The sequence below is a fragment of the Molossus molossus genome, unplaced genomic scaffold (assembly GCF_014108415.1).
Source record: "Molossus molossus isolate mMolMol1 unplaced genomic scaffold, mMolMol1.p scaffold_m16_p_1, whole genome shotgun sequence".
NCBI classification, from domain to species: Eukaryota; Metazoa; Chordata; class Mammalia; order Chiroptera; family Molossidae; genus Molossus; species Molossus molossus.
In genome coordinates this window covers 124,424,669-124,448,038 of record NW_023425344.1, presented here as the reverse complement: position 1 = coordinate 124,448,038, position 23,370 = coordinate 124,424,669, and the positions used below count along the sequence as shown (strand labels likewise).

General features: G+C 38.5%; 2 pseudogenes; both read right to left on the bottom strand.

The window, feature by feature from the left end:
- The window catches only part of LOC118637963, a 133,257-nt pseudogene extending 117,868 nt beyond the window's left edge, over window positions 1-15,389 (bottom strand).
- Window positions 15,390-22,197: 6,808 nt separating this feature from the next.
- LOC118637895 lies at window positions 22,198-23,066 on the bottom strand (annotated as a pseudogene).
- Between the last annotated feature and the right edge of the window lie 304 nt (window positions 23,067-23,370).

Here is a 23,370-nt window from a genome sequence, read left to right as displayed (position 1 = left end):
AGTGTCCATCAATAGATTAATGAATAACAAGATGTGGTGCATATATACAATAGAATATAATTCCGCCATAAAAAATAAAATCTTGATATCTGCAACAATATGGATGGGCCACAGGATATTATGCTGAGTGAAATAAGTCAGAGAAAGACAAATGCTAGATGATTTCACTTACATGAGAAATCTAAAAACAACAGAAGCAGAACAGAAACAGAGTTATAGACACAGAACATTTTGATGGTTGCCAGATGGGAGACAGCTTGGGGGAATGGGTAAAAAAGGTGAAGGGATTCAGAAATACTAATTGGTAGTTTAAAGAATAGTCACAGGTATACAAAATATACAAAAACTCTTAAAACTCAACAATAATAATGATAATATCTCAATTAAAAAATGGGCAGAAGACTTAAACAGAGACCTTGCCAGAGAAGATATATAGATACAAGCTTATGAAAAGATGCTCTACATCATATGTATTTAGGTAAATGTAAATTAAAACAACAATGAGATACCACTACACAGGTATTAAATTGATGAAAATCTAAAACACTGATTACACCAAATGTTTCTGTGGATGTGGAAAAAACATAGGAGACTCTAATGCATGTTACAAAATAAAAACGCCAATCTCTAAAGGCTACATATCGTATAATTCCAATGATATGACATTCTGGAAATGGGAAAACTATGGAGAGAGTAAAACAATCAGTGCTTGTCATGAATTAGGGGAACAGAAGGCACAAATATTCAGAGCACAGAGGATTTTTAGGGCACTAAAACTGTTCTGGCCCTGGCCTTAGTGTGGTTGATTGGAGTGTCATCCCATACACCAACAGAGTTGCAGTTTTGATTCCCAGTCTGGACACATACCAAGGTTGTGAGTTTGATTCCCAGTTAAGGTGTGTTTGGGAAGCAACCAATCAATGGTTCTCTCTCATGAATGTTCTCTCTCTCTCTCTAAAAAAAAAACAAAAAACAAACCCAAAACAAACATATCCTTGGGTGAGGATAAAGCAAGCAAACAAACAAAAAACTATTCTGTACTTCAAACCGAACATGTGTCCACACAGACTTTTATGCAAATGTATGTACCCACAAAATAGCCCTCAATTGGAGGGAGAAGGATCATTTGGGCTCCAAAGAACCAAGAAGAAAATGATAAACAACTATGTTCAATTTTGGGCAGACATAGCCCAGGATAGATATCCAGTCTGAAATAGAATCATTGCTGAGGCTGTTCCTGGTTCATAGAAAGTAAAAGAACGAAATCAGGCTTGGGAACTTTTGAAGAGCTGGCTGCGGTGGTGAGCCCTCAGAATGGTGGCTGCAGCCATGAGCTGGGCATGATGGTGTGCAGTACTTTCTGCACATGACCAGTGGCATTTAAAGCTGGCGGCGTAGTTTGTGTTCTCTAAGAAAATGTGCAATTTTGGTTCTTAGGCGAGGACCTTATTAGAAATCTCACTTGCCCCTTACTGGGAGAGACAGATATTTTTTAAATCTTTCAAACTTGGATTTACCTTGGCCTCTTTCTCTTTAGTTTTGTCCATCACAGTTTATCTTTTATCAAATATTTCTAACATTTTCTATCTCATTCTGTCCCTCTTCCTCAGCGAGAACCACCTTAGGCCTAGCTGAATATCACTATTACTTCTAGCTGCTCTCTGCCTTCTAATTTATTTTTCAAACAAAAGCAAGTGTTATGTTCTTCATGCTGGTATTGATTGTGCTCTCCTGATTCAAGCATCCTGGAGTACATCTCACTTGCTTTTAAAAATCTATTTACATTTAAGCATGTAGCCACTGTCACCTTTTTTCCTTCTCTGCACATTCCCTTTCCTCTCCCACAAAGCTGATTTGATGATGTCACAGCTAATGTTGTATGATCAAGTAGATTCAGTCCTTAAACATACTGTCTCTTAAATATAGTGTATAGCACACACTATTTTGCATATCCTTGTAATGCTGTCTATACTACCCAGTTAATTGGCTGAGGAAGTCACCCATGAAAGTCATTGCAGTGGGTGTCCCTGGAGTCTCAGAATGTGACCTTATTTGAAAACTGTCTTTGCAGATGTAATTAGTTAGGGTGATGTCTTAGTCATCTCAGGCTGCTATAACAAAATACCACAGGCTGGGTGGCTTATACATAACAGAAATTTATTTCTCACAATTATGGAGGCTGGAAGTCTAAGACTAAGATGCCAGCATGGTCAAATACTGGTGAGGGACTTCTTCCTATTCATAGCTGGCACTTTCTCCCTGTATCTTCACTTCATGGAAGGGGCTTGGGATCTCTCTGGAGGCACTAATCCCATTCATAAGGGCTCCACCCTCATGAATTAAGCAGCTTCCAAAGGTCCCACTTTCTAATATCATCACCTTTGGGGGTAAGGATGTCAACATATTAATTTTGGGGGAGATTCATTCAGACCATAGCAGATAAGATATACTGAGCTGGGTGTGAAGGAAGGGGGCTAAATACAATGGCTAGTCTTGTAAGAAGAGGAGAGGACACATAGACCATGTGTAGACAAAAGCAGACACTAGAGTGATGCCAAGAAATGCCAGGAGTCACAAAAATCTGGAAGAGGCAAGGAAGGTTCCTCTCCTAGAGTCTTCTGAGGGTGTGCAGCCCTGTCAACATCTTGATTTTGAAGTTCTGGCCTCAAGAACTAGGAGATAGTTTTTGTTGTGTTAAGCCACCAAGTTTGTGGTCCCTTGTTATAGCAGCCCCAATCATCAAGGTATAGCGAAATGAACATGAGCATGAACCATGGAGGAGCTACAGGTTTGAATTTGGACACTTTTTTTTTTTTTTTGATATTTTGTTCAAATAGAGTGGGGGGGGGAGAGCGAGAGCGAGAGAGAGAAACATCAATGTGAAAGGGACACATCGAGTGGTTTCTACCCACACGACCCAACCAGGGCTGGGGACAAACTGCAACCGAGGTACATGCCCTTAGCGGGGAACCGAACCCAGGTCTCTCCAGACCATAGACCAATGCTCTAACGGCTGAGCCAAACCGGCCAAAGCTGAATTTAGACACTCTTAACTTTGTGCAAATAACCTGACCTGTGAACCTGTTTCCTCATTTGTATAAAGAGAGATAACCGTATATTTACTATATGGTAGATGTGAATATTAAGTCAAGCATCACATGTAAAATGCAATGGGAGAGTTCACTTTTGTTTTCTTCTGACATTCCAGTACCTCATTTTACAAAAGAGGTGTCTGTCTCTCCTCTCCATCTGAGGAGTAGTAGAGGGAACACTGGAAGTGTTTGTTCTCTTTGGACCTCGTTACTCATTCCTCCAGTTATTGGTCATCTGTTTGGTCAGCACTTGACATTCATTGGGTCATTCTGCCCAATGGGCTTAACTACTCCTGTGTTGAAGGTGAGAGCAGGTAGTCTCACTTCCTCTCCTGCTTCCTCTTTTTTGGTTCCTTGGGCACCTAGGCATGTGAGGCAGGCCTAGGTTCCACACTCTAAAGTTGGTTAGGTTAAATTTCTTGGAATTTGATAGGTCTCTGTCCTGTCTCTGCAGAACTAAGTATATTAATTCCAAAATAAATATTAAAAGGGTTACCTGGCCTAAGCTGCTCCAATTCAGGTTTATCATAGATTTCTGCAATTGAATTTGTAGATTCTTATAGAACTGGTAATAACTGAGATTTCTTTCTTTTCTTTTCTTTTCCTTTCCTTTCCCTTCCCTTTCCCTTTCCCTTTCTTCTCCTCTCCTCTCCTCTCCTCTCCTCTCCTCTCCTCTCCTCTCCTCTCCTCTCCTCTCCTCTCCTCTCCTCTCCTCTCCTCTCCTCTCCTCTCCTCTCCTCTCCTCTCCTCTCCTCTCCTCTCCTCTCCTCTCCTCTCCTCTCCTCTCCTCTCCTCTCCTCTCCTCTCCTCTCCTCTCCTCTCCTCTCCTCTCCTCTCCTCTCCTCTCCTCTCCTCTCCTCTCCTCTCCTCTCCTCTCCTCTCCTCTCCTCTCCTCTCCTCTCCTCTCCTCTTCTTTTCTTTTGCCTGTCTTCCTCCAATCAGACCTCAGAGTGCATGAGATTCAGCCTGAATACAGACCATTGGGACCATCTCTAGGTAATTTAATTTACCCATTGATCAAACACAACTCATCTTGGCTGCTGTGACTGGTTAGACACTGGACTCTTGTTTTTGTCTAAAGAGCTGGGCTTTTGCCCTGAAAACCCGCTTGTAACGCATTGCAGAAACCAGCCCCCTGTTTTATTCTCTTGGTCTGTGCTCAGTACCTCCTCTATTCAGATATGTGTTCTGCCTTGGACCTTCCTTTTTTTCCCCAGAATGAGCTTCTGTTTGTGCACCCATTATCCTCCCTGTTCGTGGCTGTCTTCCCACCCACCAAGTCTAAAGACTCCTTGATGCCATGGTTTTTTTTTGTGTTTTTTTTTTAAATTTCATTCATCTTCTTGGGGTACCAGAGGTGTAATGGGAACTCCCAGAGGTGGGAGGAACCTTTTCAGAAGAGGGGAGATCTAAGCTGTGTTTCTTCTGATGCCTCCTATCAGATTTTCCAGAAGCAAACTATATCTTTGCAGAAGCTTGGATATAAATGGACCTTTGAGCTCGGCATTCAAGACCTTCATATTTGATTCTTTACGGAGACTTTCTTAGCCTCAACTCTCAATACTCTGATGCTTTCTTCTTAAGTGGTGAAGCTCAGCTGTACTGAACTACTTGTCATTTATTGAGCACAGCATGCTCTCTTTACATTTCCTCTCCAAATGCAGTTGACAGTCTTGCTTGTGAATCCTTCCCTGATCCCTCACTCCCACTTCTGATTTGGGTGGCTGCCTATATATGTCCTGCTAAAATTATATCACCGGTGGCCTGCAGGCCTTCCTCTCCCCCACTCCTGTCCTCACCCGTTTGCTTCCTGATCAAGCACCAGGTGTAAAAATAAGCTTTCCCTTTAACTGATATCTTCCTTCCCAATTATAGTGCTTGTCTTAACTGCACATAAAGCAATTAAATATATACCACTTGACTGTTTTGTGCTGATGTATGTGAACACTTTCTGATAGTGGGACTATGGGCTGTACTTCATTTGTATTTCCCTAAGACATAGAATAGAAAACACACGATTAAATTATTTGGTACAAGAAGCACACTTCCCTTTCTTTGGGAAAGACATGTTACTGGTCCCAGGAGGCTTGCTCTGTCTTTTTTTTTTCCCTCTGTATTGCCTTCCCCCAACCTTCATTTTCTCTTTCCCTTTTCATCCTCTCAGTTTCTCCCTTAACTTCTTTTTCCCTCCCTACTTCTCCAGCTTTTTTTCACTGAATATGCCTCTCTCTATATGGATAAGCATGCTATACATATGTATAAGGTGTGATAACAAAGTAATAAAATTTTATATCCATACATAAAAGTCATACTCATGCATACAATAATGTATATGACATATGTGTACAATCTATAGCAAATATATATCAATGCACAAAAGTAATCATTGAACTTAAAAAGAATAATACCAACAACTTTGAAAGTTTCCATGTGTCTCTTCTTAAATACATCCTTTTCATTTTTCCAAAAGGAACCACTATCCCTTTTTAATTTCCAATGTTGTGTATTTGGGCCTTTACAAATATTTTCTTTATATAGCTTGCCAAAGTTGACTACTGTTTTTCTCTTTTCCACAAATATTTTGGTCATTGAAAAAAATCATGCTATGAACATAAGGTTACATAACATTCTTTCTCATTGGTGTTTCAGGCTTCTTAGGGTACATTCCTAGAAGTGGGACCACTCGGTCAAATGGTAGATGAATTTTTAATTTTTTGAGGAAACACCATACTGTTTTCCATAGTGGCTGCACTAGTCTGCATTCCAAGCATCAGTGTACCTAGAGTCCCCTTTTCTCCACAACCTCACCAGCACTTGTTGTTTGATGATTTGTTAATGGTGGCCATTCTGACAGGTGTGAAGTGATACCTCATTGTTGTTTTAATTTGCATGTCTCTGATGATTAGTGACATTGAGCATTTGTTCATATGTTTCTTGGCCATTTGTATGTCCTATTTGGAGAAGTGTCTATTTAGGTCATCTGCCCAGTTTTAATTGGGTTCTTTGTCTTCCTTTTGTGGAGTTGTATGAGCACTCTATATATTTTGGAAATTAACCTCTCATCTGATGTATCATTGGCAATTATGCTCTCCCATACAGTGTGTTGACTTTCCATTTTGATGATTGTATCTTTTGCTGTGCAGAAGCTTTGGAATTTGATGTAGTCCCATGTGTTCATTTTCTCCTTTGGTTCTGTAACTTTGGGTGATGTATCAGTAAAAATTCTGCTGCATGCGATGTCTGAAATTTTGTTGCCTATATTTTCTTCTTGGATTCACGAGTCACATTTAAGTTTTTTATTAATCTTGAGGTTATTCTTGTTTACAGTGTAAGTTAGTGGTCTAGTATCATTTTTGTTTTGCATGTAGTTGTTCAGTTTTTCCAACACCATTTATTAAAGAGGCTATCTTTACTCCATTGTAAAAAAAAATTTTTTATTACATTATTTTATTTTCTAAACTTATTTTTTTTTCTTTTCTTTTTTGGGGGTGGCTTTATTTCTACAATTACTTTGATAAATTACGTGATATTCTCAGTGTATTTATTTAAGTTCCTCTTTTCAAATGCATGTGTATAATATGTAATCCTCTTTATAAAATTTTAAATGCATCTTATAGCTTTTATAAATAGATATTTCTAAAATCATCATTCAGGATTAAGCATTTACACTATTTATTTGATAAGTTGTTTTGCTATGTTTAATTTTTTTTTTTTACATTTAATATTATTTTGTATTGGTTCCAGGTAAAATTTCTTAATATATGTGTGTACATATACATATTTTAAAGTTATACTTTTTATGGTGATTCTATCCTAATTGTGTTATAGACAGATAGAGAATGTGGTCTATATCATAGCAATTCTGTGATATTTGTTAAGACTTCTTCACAGTCAACTTATATACATGTTCAACGAACATTTGAAAATAATGAATATTTTTTACTTATTCAATATATATTTTAAATATATATCCATGAGATAAACCTTGTTAATTGTATTGTTAATTGTGTTGTGCTATTTTGTTTTATATATTTGCTAATTTTTATTTTTGTTTGTTAGATTTTTGAAATCCTAAGAGCGGTGCCCTGAAACTCCTTACTATGGTAGAGAATTTCTTTATTTCTTCTAGAGGTTCTATAAAGATCTGTTTTATATATTCTCTGTGTTAGTATGTGCATAAAAAATTAGATTTTTAAAATATATTTATGGTGAATTTAAAAAATTTACCAAAATAAAATGACTTTTTTGTATTGCACCCACCTGAGGACATTTTTGTTCAGGACTCCTGAAAAATTTCTGACCCGATCTCATATTCTTCTTAGATATCATAAATTCCTTCCTCCCTCCCTCCCTCCCTCCCTCCCTCCCTCCCTCCCTTCCTCTGTTCCATTCCTTCCTTCATTCCTTCCTCTCTCTCTTTCCTCTCTTTCCTCTCTCTCTCTCTCTCTCTCTCTCTCTCTCTCTTTCGTTCTCCTTTCTTTCTATTGCCTTAGGTGATGTGTCAGTAAAAATTTTGCTGCGTATGATGTCTGAAATTTTGTTGCCTACAGTCTCTTCTAGGATTTTCATGGATTCATAAGTTACATTTAAGTCTTTTATCCATTTTGAGTTTATTCTCGTGTAGGGTGTAAGTTGATGGTCTAGTTTCATTTTTCTGCAAGTAGCTGTCCAATTTTCCCAGCACCATTTATTAAAGAGGCTGTCCTTACTCCACTGTATGCTCTTGCCAACTTTGTCAAATATTAATTGAGCATATTGCCTTGGGTCCATTTCTGGGTTCTCTGTTCTGTTCCACTGGTCTATATACCTGTTCTTGTGCCAGTACCAGGGTGTTTTGATTATAGTGGCTTTGTAGTATAACATGAAATCTGGTATTGTGATCTCTCCAACTTTGTTCTTCCTTTTCAAGATTTCTGTGGCTATTCGAGGCCTTTTGTGGTTCTATATGAACTTTTGAAGTAATTGTTCTAATTCTGTGAAGTATGCTGTTGGTATTTTGATGAGGATTGCGTTGAATCTATAGATTGCTTTGGGTAATATGGACATTTTAATGATGTTAATTCTTCCAATCCATGAACAGGGTATGTGCTTCCACTTTTTTATATTTTCCTCTATTTCTTTTTTCAATGACCTGTAGTTTTCTGCGAATAGGTCCTTTATTGCTATGGTTAAGTTTTTTCCTAGGTATCTTAATTATTTTGCCCCAATGGTAAATGGGATTGTTTTCTTAGTTTCTCTTTCTGTGAGTTAATCATTGGTGTATAACAATGCCATCGATTTCTTGACGTTAATTTTGTATCCTGCTACTTTGCCAAATTCATTTATTAAGTCTAGTAAACTTTTGATGGAGTCTTTGGGGTTTTCTATGTACAGTATCATGTCATCTGTAAATAATGACAATTTCACTTCCTCCTTTCCAATTTGGATCCCTTTTATTTTTTCTTCCTGTCTGATTGCTGTGGCTAAGACTTCCAGTATTATGTTAAATAGGAGTGGGGAAAGTGGTCATCCTTGCCTTGTTCCTGTTCTTAAGGGAAATGCTTTTAATTTTTGCCCATTGAGTATGATGTTGGCTGTAGGTCTTTCATATGTGGCCTTTATTATGTCTAGATATGATCCCTCTATTCCCACACTGCTGAGCGTTTTTATCAGAAATGGATGCTGGATTTTGTCGAAGGCTTTTTCAGCTTCTATTGATATTATCATGTGGTTTTTATTCTTCATTTTATTTATGTGGTGTATCACATTTATGGATTTGCGAATATTGTACCAGCCTTGAATCCCTGGGATGAATCCTACTTGGTCTTGGTGGATAATTTTTCTGGTGTATTGCTGGATTCGATTTGCTAGTATTTTGTTTAGGATTTTGGCATCTATGTTCATCAGGGATATTGGCCTGTAGTTTTCTTTCTTTGTTGTGTCTTTTTCTGGTTTTGGAATTAGAATTATGCTGGCTTCATAAAACGAGTTTGGCAGTCTTCCTTCTTCTTGAATTTTTTGAAATAGTTTGAGGAGAATGGGTATTAGTTCTTCTTTGAATGTTCGGTAAAACTCCCCCGGGAAGCCATCCGGGCCTGGGCTTTTGTTTGCTGGAAGAGTCTTGATTACATCTTCAATTTCTTCTGTTGTTATTGTTCTGTTCAAGTTTTCAATCTCTTCCTGATCCAGTTTTGGGAGACTATGTGTTTTTAGAAATTTGTCCATTTCGCTTAGATTTTTGAATTTGTTGCCGTATAATTTTTCATAGTAGTTGTTAACGATCTTTTGTATTTCTGTGGTGTCAGTTATCTATCCTGTTTCATTTCTGATTTTATGTATTTGGGTTCTCTCTCTTTGTTTCTTGGTGAGTCTAGCTAAGGGTCCATCAATCTTGTTTATCTTTTCAAAAAACCAGCTCTTTGTTTTATTGATCCTCTGGATTGTTTTTTTTGGTCTCTATGTCGTTTATTTCTGCTCTGATCCTTACTATTTCCTTTCTTCTACTTGCTCTGGGGTTTTCTTTTTGTTTACTCTCTAGTTCTTTACGTTGTGAGGTTAAGTCGTCTATTAGAGATTTTTCTTCTTTTTTGAGGTAGGCCTGTAGTGCTATGAACTTCCCTCTCAGAACTGCTTTTGCTGCATCCCATAGATTTTGTATTGTTGTGTCCTCATTTTCATTGGTTTCCAGGAAGTTTTGATTTCCTCCTTGATCTCCTCAGTGACCCATTCATTGTTTAATAACATTCTATTTAGCTTCCATGTGTTAAAATGTCTTTGTATGTTCTTCTTGCAATTGATTTCTAGTTTCATACCATTGTGGTCTGAGAAGATGCTTGTTATAATTTCAATCTTCTTTAACTTGTAGAGACATAGATTGTGCCCTAACATGTGGTCTATCTTTGAGAATGTTCCATGTGCACTTGAGAAGAATGTGAATTCTGTATTTTTGGGGTGTAGTTCCCTGTAGATATCTATTAAATCCATTTGGTCTAGTGCTTCATTTAGAGTCTGTTTCCTTGCTAATTTTTTGTCTAGAGGATCTATCCAGTGATGAGAGCGGGGTGTTGAAGTCCCCTGCTATGATTTTATTGCTATCGATTTCTCCCTTAAAGTCCTCCAATAGTTTTTTAATATATTTTGGTGCTCCTACATTGGATGCATATATGTTTATCAAGGTTATATCTTCCTGTTGGATAGATCCTTTCAATATTATGTAGTGGCCTTCTTTGTCTCTAGTTATGGCCTTCAATCTGAAGTCTATTTTATCGCATATAAGTATTGCTACCCCAGCTTTTTTTTCTTTTCCATTTGCTTGAAAGATTTTTTTCCATCCCTTCACTTTCAATCTACGTGAGTCTTTTGTTGTGAGGTGGGTCTCTTGTAAACAGCATATAGATGAGTCATCCTTTCTTATCCAATCAGCTACTCTGTGTCTTTTTATGGGAGCATTCAGTCCATTTACATTTAAGGTGGTTATTGATATGTACTTATTTTTTGCCATTATTGTTTAGTGTGGTTCTATTTTCCTTCCCCTTTGTCCTGGTAATTACAGCAGTCCTTTTAACATTTCTTGCAGTGCTGGTTTGGTGCTAATGTATTCCCTTAGCCTTTTTTTTTGTCTGGGAAGCTCTGTATTTGATCTTCTATTTTGAATGATAGCCTTGCTGGATAGAGTTGTATTGGATTCAGATCCTTGTTTTTCATGACCTTGATTACTTCATGCCATTCCCTTCGAGCCTGTAGTGTTTCTTGTGAAAAGTCAGCTGAGAGCCTTATGGGGGTTTCTTTGTAGGTAACCTGTTGCTTATCTCTTGCTGCTTTTAGGATTCTCTCTTTGTCTTTAATTTTTGGCAGTTTGATTACTATGTGTCTTGGTGTGGGCCTGTTTGCGTTCTTCTTACTTGGGGCTCTCTGAGCTTCTTGAACTTGAATGCCTTCTTCCTTCACCAAATTAGGGAAGTTTTCTGTCACTATTTCTTTGAATATATTCTCTAGCCCTCGCTTACTTTCTTCTTCTTCAGGGACTCCTATGATACGAATATTATTCCGTTTCCAGTTGTCCCACAATTCTCTTAAGCTCTCTTCCTGTTATTTAATCTTTTTTTCCTTTTGGTTTTCTGATTGGTTGATTTCTTCTAGCCTGTCTTCTAATTCACTGATCCTGTCCTCAGCTTCCCCTATTCTACTTTTTAGACCTTCCAGTGTGTTTTTCATTTCTGATATGTCATTCTTCATTTCTTCCTGTTGGTTTTTCATTTCCAGATGGTTTATTTTCAACATTTCTATGTCTTCACTCATGTTGTTCATGCCCTTACACATGCTGTTGAGCTTCCGCAACATCATGGCTCTAAATTCTAGTTCTGTTAACTTGCTTAACTGCACCTCATTTATCTCATCTTCTGTAGAGGTCTCTTGATCTTTCATTTGGCTTTTGTTTCTGTTTCTTACCATTTTGGTCATCACAGTGGGCTTTGGAGTCTGCCAATTTTTCCCAGTGGGTGTTGGTGTTCTGCTGTTTGTGGCTCCCTCTCCTGGGTTTGGATGCACCAGGGAGGACCCACTTTAATCCCGCCAAGACCCCTGTTCTCCGTGAGTCTGTGTGGCTCCAGTCGAGAGCTTAGCAGGCTACAGCGTTCCCAGTGCCCGTGCAGGGTGGCAAGGGAGGCGGTGGGAGTAATTTCTCGCTGAGTTTCCTGGTCCCGCCGAGTTCCCTGGTCCCGCTGAGTTCCCTGGGGCCCTCGAGTCTGTGCGGCTCCAGTGGAGAGTTTAGCCGGCTACATAGTTCCCAGGGCCCATGCAGGGTGGCAAGGGAGGTTTAGGGTTAACTTCCTGCCGAGTTCCCTGGTCCCGCCGAGTTCCCTGGGGCCCTAGAGTCTGTATGGCTACAGCGGAGATTTTAGCTGGCTACAGAGTTTCCAGGGCCCGTGTACGGTGGGAAGGGAGATGGTAGGATTAACTTCTCGCCGAGTTCCCAGGTCCCGCCGAGTTCCCTGGGGCTCCAGAGTCTGTGTGGCTCCAGCGGAGAGTTTAGCTGGCTACAGAGTTTCCAGGACCGGTGCACGGTGGCAAGGGAGACTGTAGGATTAACTTCCCACCGAGTTTCCAGGTCCCGCCGAGTTCCCTGGGGCCCTAGAGTCTGTGTGGCTCCAATGGAGAGTTTAGCCAGCTACAGAGTTTCCAGGGCCCGTGCACGGTGGGAAGGGAGACGGTAGGATTAACTTCCCGCTGAGTTCCCTGGTCCCACCGAGTTCCCTGAGGCCCCAGAGTCTGTGTGGCTCCAGCGGAGAGTTTAGCCAGCTACAGAGTTCCCAGGTCCCATGCATGGTGGGAAGGGAGACGGTAGGATTAACTTCCCGCCGAGTTCCCTGGTCCCGCCGAGTTCCCTGGGGCCCGCGAGTCTGTGCCACTTCAGTGGAGAGTTTAGCCGGCTACAGAGTTTCCAGGGCCGTGCACGGTGGGAAAGGAGATGGTAGGATTAACTTCCTGCCGAGTTACCTGGCCCCTGCCCAGGCCGCAGCAGACCCTGGGCTCTCGGTCCCCTCTCCCGTCCTCGCAAGCCTACCAGGACTGAGTGGGTGTTTCTGGTTAAGTGGTCCTCCAAGATGTGTTTCGGCTGCCCTTTCCTGACGGTTTGCCTTTATTTTCGTTGTAAATCCAGTTTGGTCTTGGGAGATGGTCTGTGTCGCTCCATTCACTTCGCCGCCATTTTCTCCTGAGTCACGCATTCCTATCTAATCAGCTACTCTGTCTTTTTATTGGAGCTTTAGAACCATTCACATTTAAGGTGATAATTGACATGTAATTATTTATTGCTATTTTTCTTTAGTGTGGTTATATTTTTCTTCCTGTTAGCATATCTTGCAGTGCTTGTTTGGTGTTAATATATTTCCTTAGCTTTCTTTGTCTTTGAAATTCTTTATTTGACCTATTTTGAATGTTAGCCTCGCTGAATAGAGTACTCCTGGATTCAGATCTTTGTTTTTCATGACCTTAATTACTTCATGCCACTCCCTTCTGGCCTGTAGTGTTTCTGTTGAGAAGTCAGCTGAGAGCCTTGTGGGGGTTGCTTTGTAGGTAACCTGTTGTTTATCTCGTGCTGCATTTGGATTCTCTCTTTGCCTTTAATTTTTGTCATTTTAATTACTGTTTCTTGGTGTGGCCTGTTTGGGTTCTTCTTACTTGGGGCTCTATGTGCTTCTTGAAATTGAATGCTTTCTTTCTTCTCCAAGTTAGGAAATTTTTGCCACTATTTCTTCAAATATATTCTCTAACCCTTGCTCATTTTTTCCCTCTTCGAGGCCCTCTATAATGCGAATGTTATTGTTTCCTGTTGTCCCACAGTTCTCTTAAGCTGTCTTCCTGTTTTTTAATTGTTTTTACCTTTTGGTTTTTTGATAGGTTGATTTTTTTCTACACTTTCTTCTAATTCACTGGTCCAGTCCTCAGCTTCTTCTACTCTGCTTGTTAGTCCTTCCAATGTGTTCTTAATTTTTGCTATGTCATTCTTCATTTCCACTTGGTTGGTTTTCAATATTTCTATATCTTTACTCATGGTGCTGATATCCTTACTCATGCTGTTAAACTTCCTCAAGATCATGGCTCTGAACTCTTCCTCTGATAATTTGCTTAACTACATTTCATTTATCTCATCTTTGATAGATTTTCCATGTTCTTTCATTTGGTATTTGTTTCTTTGTTTCACCATTTTGGCTATCTCACTGGGTTTTAGAGCCTGCCAAATTCTTCCTTGGGTGTTGGTGTACTGCTGTTTGTGGCTCCCTCTATTGGGTTTGGATGGGCCTGGGCGGGCCCACTTTAAGCAGCACTGTCAAGTCTTACTTTCCTCGGTAGATGTGCAAGCCCAGGAATGGTTCAGTTATCCTCTAGATTATTCCTAGATTATTACTCAGTGCCTTGAAATATAACCCTGTTGTTCTGCATAAAAGGATTTCCAGAGTGTGGGATAGATGCTGGTTGTTAATGAGCCTTAAATTGCATTTTTTGTCTCACCTGGAAAGGCTGAATCTCCGAGGGTCGTGGTGCTGCTTTCCCTGCCAGCTCTGGGAAGGAGCACACTGACCACTGTCCTTTGTGGCTGCAACTCAGCAAGAACTCTGAGTGCTCTCCAAATCCTGGTTTTCCTCATAGAGTTCCAGCCCAGTCTGCCCTCCCTCTGCCATAGCCCCCAGGTGAGTGACTATGGCTATTTAATGCTCTGTCCCAGCTCTCTGCTCTGCGGAATGGTTTTTATTCCCCAAGGTCATTGCTCACAGCTAAGACTGTTGGTGTCTGTGGGCTCCCAGCTCAGCACCCTCTTGCACCTCTCCAGATCCTACCAGCGTCCCTGGTTATATGGTCCTCTCCTGATGCTTTTCTGTTGCTTTTTTCCAAGAATTTGTTTTTATTTTAGTTGTAATTCCTGTTTGGTCCTGGGAGATCTTCTATGTAGCTTCTATTCACTACCCCCTACATTTCCACATCCTCTATGCCTATGTTATGGGCTGCTGGGTCACACAAGCTTCTCTGGTGCTTCAGCATCCTGCAGGTACCCCGGTATTTGGGTAATTGTGTGGCACAGTCCCTGCTGGGTCACACAGGCCTCTCTGGTGCTTCAGCATCCTGCTGGTCTTGTGGGTAACTGGATTTCACAGTCCATGCTGGGTCACACAGGCCTCTCTGGTGCCCCTGTACACTGCAGGTCCCACCACTGGGCAGCTTGATCTCACCAGTCTCTCTTGGGCTCAGGCTTCCCACTGCTGTTGTGGGCTACTGGATAGCACAGGCCTCTGTGGAGCCCCAGGTCCTGCTGTTGAAGGCTGGGGAGTGCTGCTGCCCCATTGGGGCTCAACTCCTGCTCAGCTTTTGATGTAGTTTTTGGGGATGGGTCTCAGCTGCTGATATATGCTTCTGTTGTCTGGGGATGGATGTCTGGTCCCCAGCCTCTGTTGCTAAAGGTATATCTAGACTCTGATGGGGCTGCTACTATGGGGGATGGTGCTGGTCTCCTGGTTGTCCGTGGCTTCCATGACCGACACCTTGGGAACTCCACTACTGTGCACTGGTCTGTGTTGATGCAGATTGTCTATTGGTCTGATGTTGCTAGATGTGCTGGTGGGCTCAGGTTTCTGGGCCCTAGCTGCTCCCACAGCCTCCTCCAATGGAGGACCCGGGATCTTCCAAAATGGTGGAACCTCCCTGCAGCACAGGGAGAAGCGCCCTGAAGAGCTGCTTACCACTGTAACCCGCTGCTTCCATCCACAGGACAGGAACCTTCTGCTTTGCGACTCTGCACTGCATGAGTTGGTCATCGACCTTCATGTCCACTCACACTCTGTTACACACTAGTGCACTCTCTCACACACTCACCCTCCCTCTGGTCCTGCCCACCACCATCTTCCTCAAATTTCTAGTATAAAGTTTTTCATGTTATCATAATGCTTTTGAGATTCAGTATTGTTGCATTTTATTACTAGTCTGATTCTTCTTATTAATTCTAATTTGAATTATCACCAGTTAGATTATTTGGGTTGTTTCCGGTTTTGAACTATTGTGAATAAAACTGCTCTCAAAATTCATGCAGTATGAATGATGAATGAATGAATTCATGCAGTCTTCTTTGGACATAGATTTTTATTTCACTTTGGTAAATACCTCAGATTGGAATTAGTTATATAATGATTTATATTTAACTTCATAAAAAAACTGCCAAACTTTTTTCCAAATTGTTGCATCATTTTGGATTCACACCAGCATGAACACTTGATATGTTATACCTTTTTATTTTAGCTATTCTAGTGTATATGCAGTGCCATCTCACTTTTGTTTTAATTTCTGTTCCCTCAATGAATAATAATTTTGAGCATATGCTTTTCAAGTGGTTATTGACAGCTGCATATTATTTTTAGTAAATTGTTCAAATCTTTGGTCCATTTTAATATTTGAGTTTATCTTCTTAGTATGTAATTGTAATCATTCTTTGTATATTCTAGATCTCTGTCCTTAATCACTTAGATATTCAGCAAATATTTTCTTGAAGTTTTTTGCTTGCCTTTTAATTTTCTCAACAATGTCTTTTGAAAAGAAAAATATTTTAACTTTGATTATTCAAGTTTATTTAATTATTTTGTGTGTTTTTGTGACCTATTATATTCTTCATCTGAGATTTACTAACTTTTTTTTTTTTTTTTTTACGTTTTCTATTAGAAATTTTGTAGTTTTAGCTCTACATTTAAGTTTAGGATACATTTTATTTTAAATTTTGAGTATGATGTGAGTTAAGGGTCAGTATTCCATTCTACACCGGTTATGTATTTAACCTGTTTTCTTTTTTGAGTGACATTTGGTAGTTAGTATATATCAAGACATTTACCTATTTTATTAAAGTAGTTGAATTTTTGCTTTCACTTGTCAACTTTTTTAAACAGATACAAAACATGAGAAAAATGTTATTTTATATTTTCCTGCATTAATAATTTCCAGTGCTCTTTACCACTTTGGATGATTCTATATTTCCATATACCCCACCTCCCCCTTTTGATACATTTCTTATACTGCCTGCTGTCCTGACAATTTTTATATGTCTATAAATATTTTTATTTTGTCTTCATTTTTAAAAGCTCTTTATGCTGGGTATAAAATTCTAAGTTGATAGTTTTTTTTTTTATATTTAAAAAATGTATCTTGTCTTCTCAACATAATTTTTTAAGTCTATTTTTTGGAGCAGTTTTAGGTTTACAGCAAAATTGTAAGGGAGGTACAAAGATTTTCCATATACCTTCTTCCTCCACATATACATAACCTACCCCATTATCAACATCACTCATCAGACTGGTACATTAAAGATGAATCTACGGAGATAAATCATAATCACCCAAAGTTCATAGTTTACATTAGTATTCACTATTATTGTTTTATATTCTATAGATTTGGATAAATGTATAAAGACACATACTCATCATTACAATATAATACAGGATATTTCCTAAGAATTCTGTGTGCTCCAACTATTTATGTATTCTCTTCATCCCATCTCTAGTAACCACTTACATTTTTTATTGCCTCCATAGTTTAGCCTTTTCTAAAATGTCATAAAGTTTGACTCATACAGTAGATAATATTTTCAAATTGTCTTCTTTCATTTAGTAAGATGCATTTAAACTTCCTTCATGTCTTTTTATAGCTTGACATTTTATTTCTTTTTTGTGCTTAATAATAGTTTATTGTTGGATATAAATCATTTTATCCATTCATCTACTGAAGGACATCTTGGTTGCTTTCAAAATTGCTTTTAGCAATTCCAAATAAATCTGCTATAAACATCTGTGTGTAGATATTTTGTGGACATATCTTTTTGACTCATTTTGGGTAAATACCAAGGAGTGTGATTGCTAAATCATATGGTATGAGGGTGAGTAGCTTCACAAAAAAACTGCCAAATTGTTTTTCAAAGTGGCCAATATACTAGATTTCTAGTGGTATCCCATTGTTCAATTTGCATTTTCCTAATAGCATATGATGTAGAACATATTTTTCTATGCTTATTTGCCATCTGTATATACTTTTTTGTAGTATATATCTGTAAAATATTTGGCCTAATATTAATTGGGTTCTTTGTTTTATTATTGTTAAGTTGCAAAGGTTTTTGTATATTTTGGATATATTTTTTTCAGGTCTTTTATCAGGTGTGCTTTTGCAAATATTTTCTCCTACTATTCTAATTTTCTTGATACTATTTGTTTTTTGCAGATTAGGTTTTAATTTTAATGTAGCACAGTTGATCAATTCTTTCATGGATTATTTCTTTTGTGTGGTAGCTAAAGTAATGTTATCATAGCCAAGGTCATCTAGGTTGCCTTCTATGTTACCTTGTAGGAGTTTTATATTTTTGTGTATAACATTTAGGTTTATGATTGAATTCAAGTTAATTTTTGTGAAGATGTAAAGTCTATGTTTAGTTGCTTTTTTCTTTTTGTATGTGTATGTCTAGTTGTTCAAGCAACTTTTGTGTTTTTTTATTGTATTGCCTTTGCTTCCTCGTCATAGATCAAGTAACTATTACATGTAGGTCTATTTCTGGGCTCTCCATTCTGTCTCTTTAATCTACTTATTTATTATTTCACTAATAATTACTGCAGCTTTATAGTAAATCTTGAAGTTGAGTAGTGTCAGTCTTTTATCTTTGTTGTTCATTTTCAATACTGAGTTGGCCCTTCTGGGTTTTTTACCTCTCCTTATAAATTTGAGAATCAGTTTGTTGATAATCACAAAATAACTTGCTTGGGTTTTTACTGGGATTTTGCTGCATCTATAGCTAAAGTTTGGAAAAATGACATCTTTGTAGTAATGAGTTTTGTTAATCACAGACATGAAATATCTCTGCATTTATTTTAGTTCTTTGACTTTGTTCATCAGAGTTTTATAGATTTCCCTATAGAGATAATGTACATGTATCTAATTTTATTTTGTAGATGCTAATTTAAAAAATATTTTTAAATTTCAAATTTCACTTGTTTCTTGTTGGTTTATAGGAAGGCAACTGACCATTGTATATTTAACTTGTATCCTGTGATCTTACCATATAATTGCTTAATAGTTCCAGGAGATTTTTGGTCAGTTCTTTAGGACTGTCTGTACATAAATGACTATGTCATCTGTAAACAAAGATAGTTTTATATCTACCTTTTTAGTAGTTAGTGTACCTTTTATTTATTTTTCACATCTTATTGCATAAAATAGAATTCTAGAATGATGTTGAAAAGAATATTTAGAGGACACATCCTTGCTTTGTACCTAATCCTAGGAAAAGTTTTAAGTTTCTCAGCATTTAGTGTGATGTGAGCTGCAGGGTTTTTTGTTTGTTTTGTGTTGTTTTGTTTGTAGATAGTCTTTTTCAGGTTGAGAATGTTTCTTCAAATTCCTAGCTTACTGAGAGTGTATATCATTAATGGATACTGGATTTTGTTAAGTGATTTTTCTGCATCTCTTGATAGTATCATGTGATTTTTCTTCTTAGCTTGTTTATGTGATAAATCACATTAATTGATTTTATTTATTTATTTATTTATTTATTTATTTAAAATCCTCACCCAAAGATATTTTTTTAAATTTATCTTTTGATAGAGTGGGAGGGAGACAGAGGGAGAGAAAGAGAATCATTGACATGAAGGGACATATCTGCTGGTTGTCTCCCGTACAACCTGGACCAGGGCCAGGGACGAACCGCAACCGAGGCACATGCCCTCGGTCACAATCGAAACTTCAACTTATTGGTCTGTGCGCCAATGCTCTATCGCTGAGCCAAACTGACCAGAGTATATTAATTGATTTTAAAATGTTAAATAAGCCTTTGCATACCTGGGATAAGTCCCATTAGGTTAAGACATATACTTATTTTATAAGATTATTAGATTTAATTTACTAATATCTTGTTGAGGATTTTTTCAACTATGTTAATAAGAGGTATTGTTCTGTAGTTTTCTTGGCTGATTTTGGTATTAGAGTAATGCTAACCTCATGAAATGAAGAAATATTACCTCTGCTCTATCTCTGAAAGAGACTGTCAAGAATTACTAGATTTTTTTCTTTCAGTATTTGGTAGAATTCACCAGTAAATTCACCTGGCTCTAGTGTTTACTTTTATGGAAGGTTATTAATTATTTATTTAATTATTTTAATATATAGGCCTATTTAAATCTGTTTCTTTCTGTTTTTTAATTTATTGATATTAGCAAGAGAGAGGAAGAATGAGCAAGAAAAAGAGAGAGAGAAATATCAATTTGTTGTTCTACTTATTTATGCATTCATTGGTTGGATATTGTATGTGCCCTGACTGGGAACTGAACCCGCAACCTTGGGAAATCAGGATAATGCTCTAACCAACTGACCTACCTGGGGCAGAGATCTTCTATTTCTTGTGCAGTTTTGGCCAGTTGTGTTTTGCCAAGTATTGATCCACTTCATCTTAATTTCCATAAGGGTTTTAGCAAATGTCTCCTTTCATTTCTTTTGTTTCTTTGTTTGTTTTTATTAACCCTCACCCAAGGATATTTTTCCATTCCTATATATATTTTTTAGATAGAGTGGAAGAGAGAGGGAGAGAGAGAGAGAAAGAGATACAAATGTGAGAGAGACACATTGATCAGTTGCCTTCCGCATGCACCCCAAACAGGGCTGGGGATCAAATCTGCAAACCAGGTATATGCCCTTGACTGGCAATTGAACCTGTAACACTTCAGTCTGCAGGCTGAAGCTCTAACTGCTGAGCCAGACCAGCCAGGACCCCTTTTTTATTTCTGACATTAATAATTTGTATTTCTTCCCCCCTTTTTATCTTCCCTTTTTTTTTTAGCATGTCTAAAGGCTTTTTGATTACATTGTTATTTTTAAAAAACTAGCTTTTGGTTTCTATGATTTTCTGTATTTTATGTTTTTACATTTATTGAGTTCTGCTTTAATTCTTATTATTTTCTTACTACCATTTTAAACTTTATTTGTATGTAATATTACTTTTCTCTCTCTGGTTGCTACTAAGTATTCCTCATTTTTACTGTTTATTTATTTATTTATTTTTTAAAGAATCTGATTGTGATGTGCTATTATGCAGTTTTTACATTTTTATTTTTGAGTACACATTTTTTTTTTTTAATTAAATTTTGGGTTTACATTCTTCATCAAATTTTTAAAATTATATTTTATTCCCTGACTTTTTCACCTATCCTTGGAAATCCAATTACACATATGTAAGGCCAGTTTTGTTCTAAATATCACTAATGCTCTGTTCTTATATTTCCAGTAATTTTTCTTGCTGTATTCTATTTTTGATAGTTAGTTTTGCTATGTCTTCCAGTTCACTATTCTTTTACTCTGCATTACTTAATGTATTGTTCCTCCCATACAATATTTTTTATTACATATATTTTAGTTTCCATCTCTAAACTTTCCATTTGTATATTTTAATATTGTCCATTTCTCTCCTTATCATGTATTCATCCTTTTACCTTTTTGAGCATATGAAATATATTTTTAATAGCTATGCTAATGCATTTGTCTACCAATCTATCACATGTGTCAATTCTGGATGTCTATTTTGTTTGTTTGTTTGAATGACTGGCTATTTTTGGTTGGATGCTGATTGGTGTTGGATGTTTTTCATATTTGTTTATATATTTGGAGGCTTTGTTCTGGGATTTGGTTTTGATACTTGGGATCAACTTGATTTTTTTAAGGATTGTTTCTGAGTGTTTTTAGGTGAGTTTGAAGTATGTTTTTGTATGGGCTAATTTGTCTCCATTACTAAAGCAATACATTTTGTAGAATCTACTTGATGGCTCATATATTACATAACTTTCTGCAATGACTATGCAAATGTGAACTATTCCTAGCTTTACATGTTCTGTTTACTCTCCCCTGCCACTAAATCACCACCAATATATTTTTTTGAGGGAGAAAGCGTCAAATCTCATCAGGATCTATTAAACTGGGTAGGACTAGAGACACTGACCTGCCTAGCTTCTGGGTATTCACAACTGCGCAGGTAACCAGATCCAGCACATAAAGGGTCTCCATTAAACCTAGGAGCACTTGATGAGGGGACACATTCTGAGTAATCATATGATTTCCTATTAAGAAGGTGCTGCCTTCATATTAAAAGTAGTGTGGAGAAAAATAGAGGCAGAACCCAGCAATAACTTCTTAGCACAGGCCTGGACACAATGTTGGCTTCATGAAAGGCTCACTCTCTATTTACAAGCAGGAGAGCAATGCTCCCAATTGAGCTGCACAATGAGAGGTAGGACTGACTTGGGCATGTAAAGGAGTGAAATCTGACACCATGAGCCTTTTCCCATCCAACCTGTGATGCCACAGGCCATTCTCTGGCCTTCTGCAAAAGGCACATTCAACAAATCTATGACATAAGGGGATTCTGCTCCAGTTCCACAGCCCTGACCCACCTTCTCCAGGTCTAACAGGTAACTGACCAATCCACTGGGTTCAACCTCACTCCCAACAAACTCCTGCTTCTGGAAAGACACATGGCAAATATGGACATGAAAGCTCAGCAAGGCTGGAGCACATCTGGGTGTTGCTGGGTTGGGGTTGTCTTATAAGTGGTCTAGATGATCAGGCCTCATCCACAGCAAGCAGGCTGAGTCAGCCTGTTTTTAGATGATCCAAGACAGCATAAACCTGATGACACATAGCAGAAAAGGAGGCTGGACCTGCAAAAGGAATAGTTCCACACACTCAGGTAGTTTCAGCAGTGGATCCAAGATTTGACCATTTGAGAGTAGGAGGGAGCCCAGTCTACAGCCACTGTTGTTCAAAGCCATGAGATCACCAACCAGCAGGAAAAAGTAGGTCAGCATGCTCAATGCAATCTCCATGAAAAATTTTGGTGTAGCTCCAGATGGCCAAGGACTGGCTGAACTGGGAACTTGGATTCTGGGCCTTTCCCAGTTCCTCACATCTCTCAGGAGGTGAGGGATTAATCTGACAAAGTATCCTAGCAACCCCTCCTCTTTGAAAATGTTCCCATTGGAGCTCAGCACAATGCTGTACTTGGCCTTCTGTCCCACATATTGGACCATTCAGCACATTTAGTTGACATGCAAGGGGTAGGTCAGCATGAGGGATACACATTGTGTCATCATCCCTTAGGCGGTCTCTTTTACCACTTTTCTCAGAGAAGTCTTCATGTTATCATTCTTGGCAACCTGCATACTCTCATCTAGAGGAAAACTGTTCTTCATGTTGTACCAGGTCACCATGGAGAGGGCACTGGGCATCAGTTGGGGGCTCAGGCCTGTAACATTCTTATCTTTTCATACACTTGCACAATGTACTTTGGCAAGGTTAAGAAGCTTAGCAGCTAGAGGACTTCCCTCCCTAGCACAATGATCCCAGTGGTGGGGTTATCAACTCATGAATAACCCAGATGAGCAGTTTCATGTAGGACAGCAGATGACAGAGCACTGTCATAACCATGCCCAGTGGCATAAAAAAAAAGTCTTGGTGCTCAGCCTAGTAGGCTGAGGGTGGCACAGGTGTGCAGCAGATGGTGAGTCCAATCTTGCCACCACCAGGCAGTGAGATCCTATTCCTGCTCTACCTTCAGCCATCCACTGGGCACTGCTCAAGTTCAAGACTGTTTTGTTTGCTTATTGATGGCTTTTTCCCTGGCCTGGGTAATTTTCCTACATGCATGTGTATATAGTACTGAGCCAATAATTTAAGGTGTGAACCCTGAGAAAAAAGACACCCGGCAAGAAAGGCTTCTGGTAGCTAACTGGGCTTAAATTAA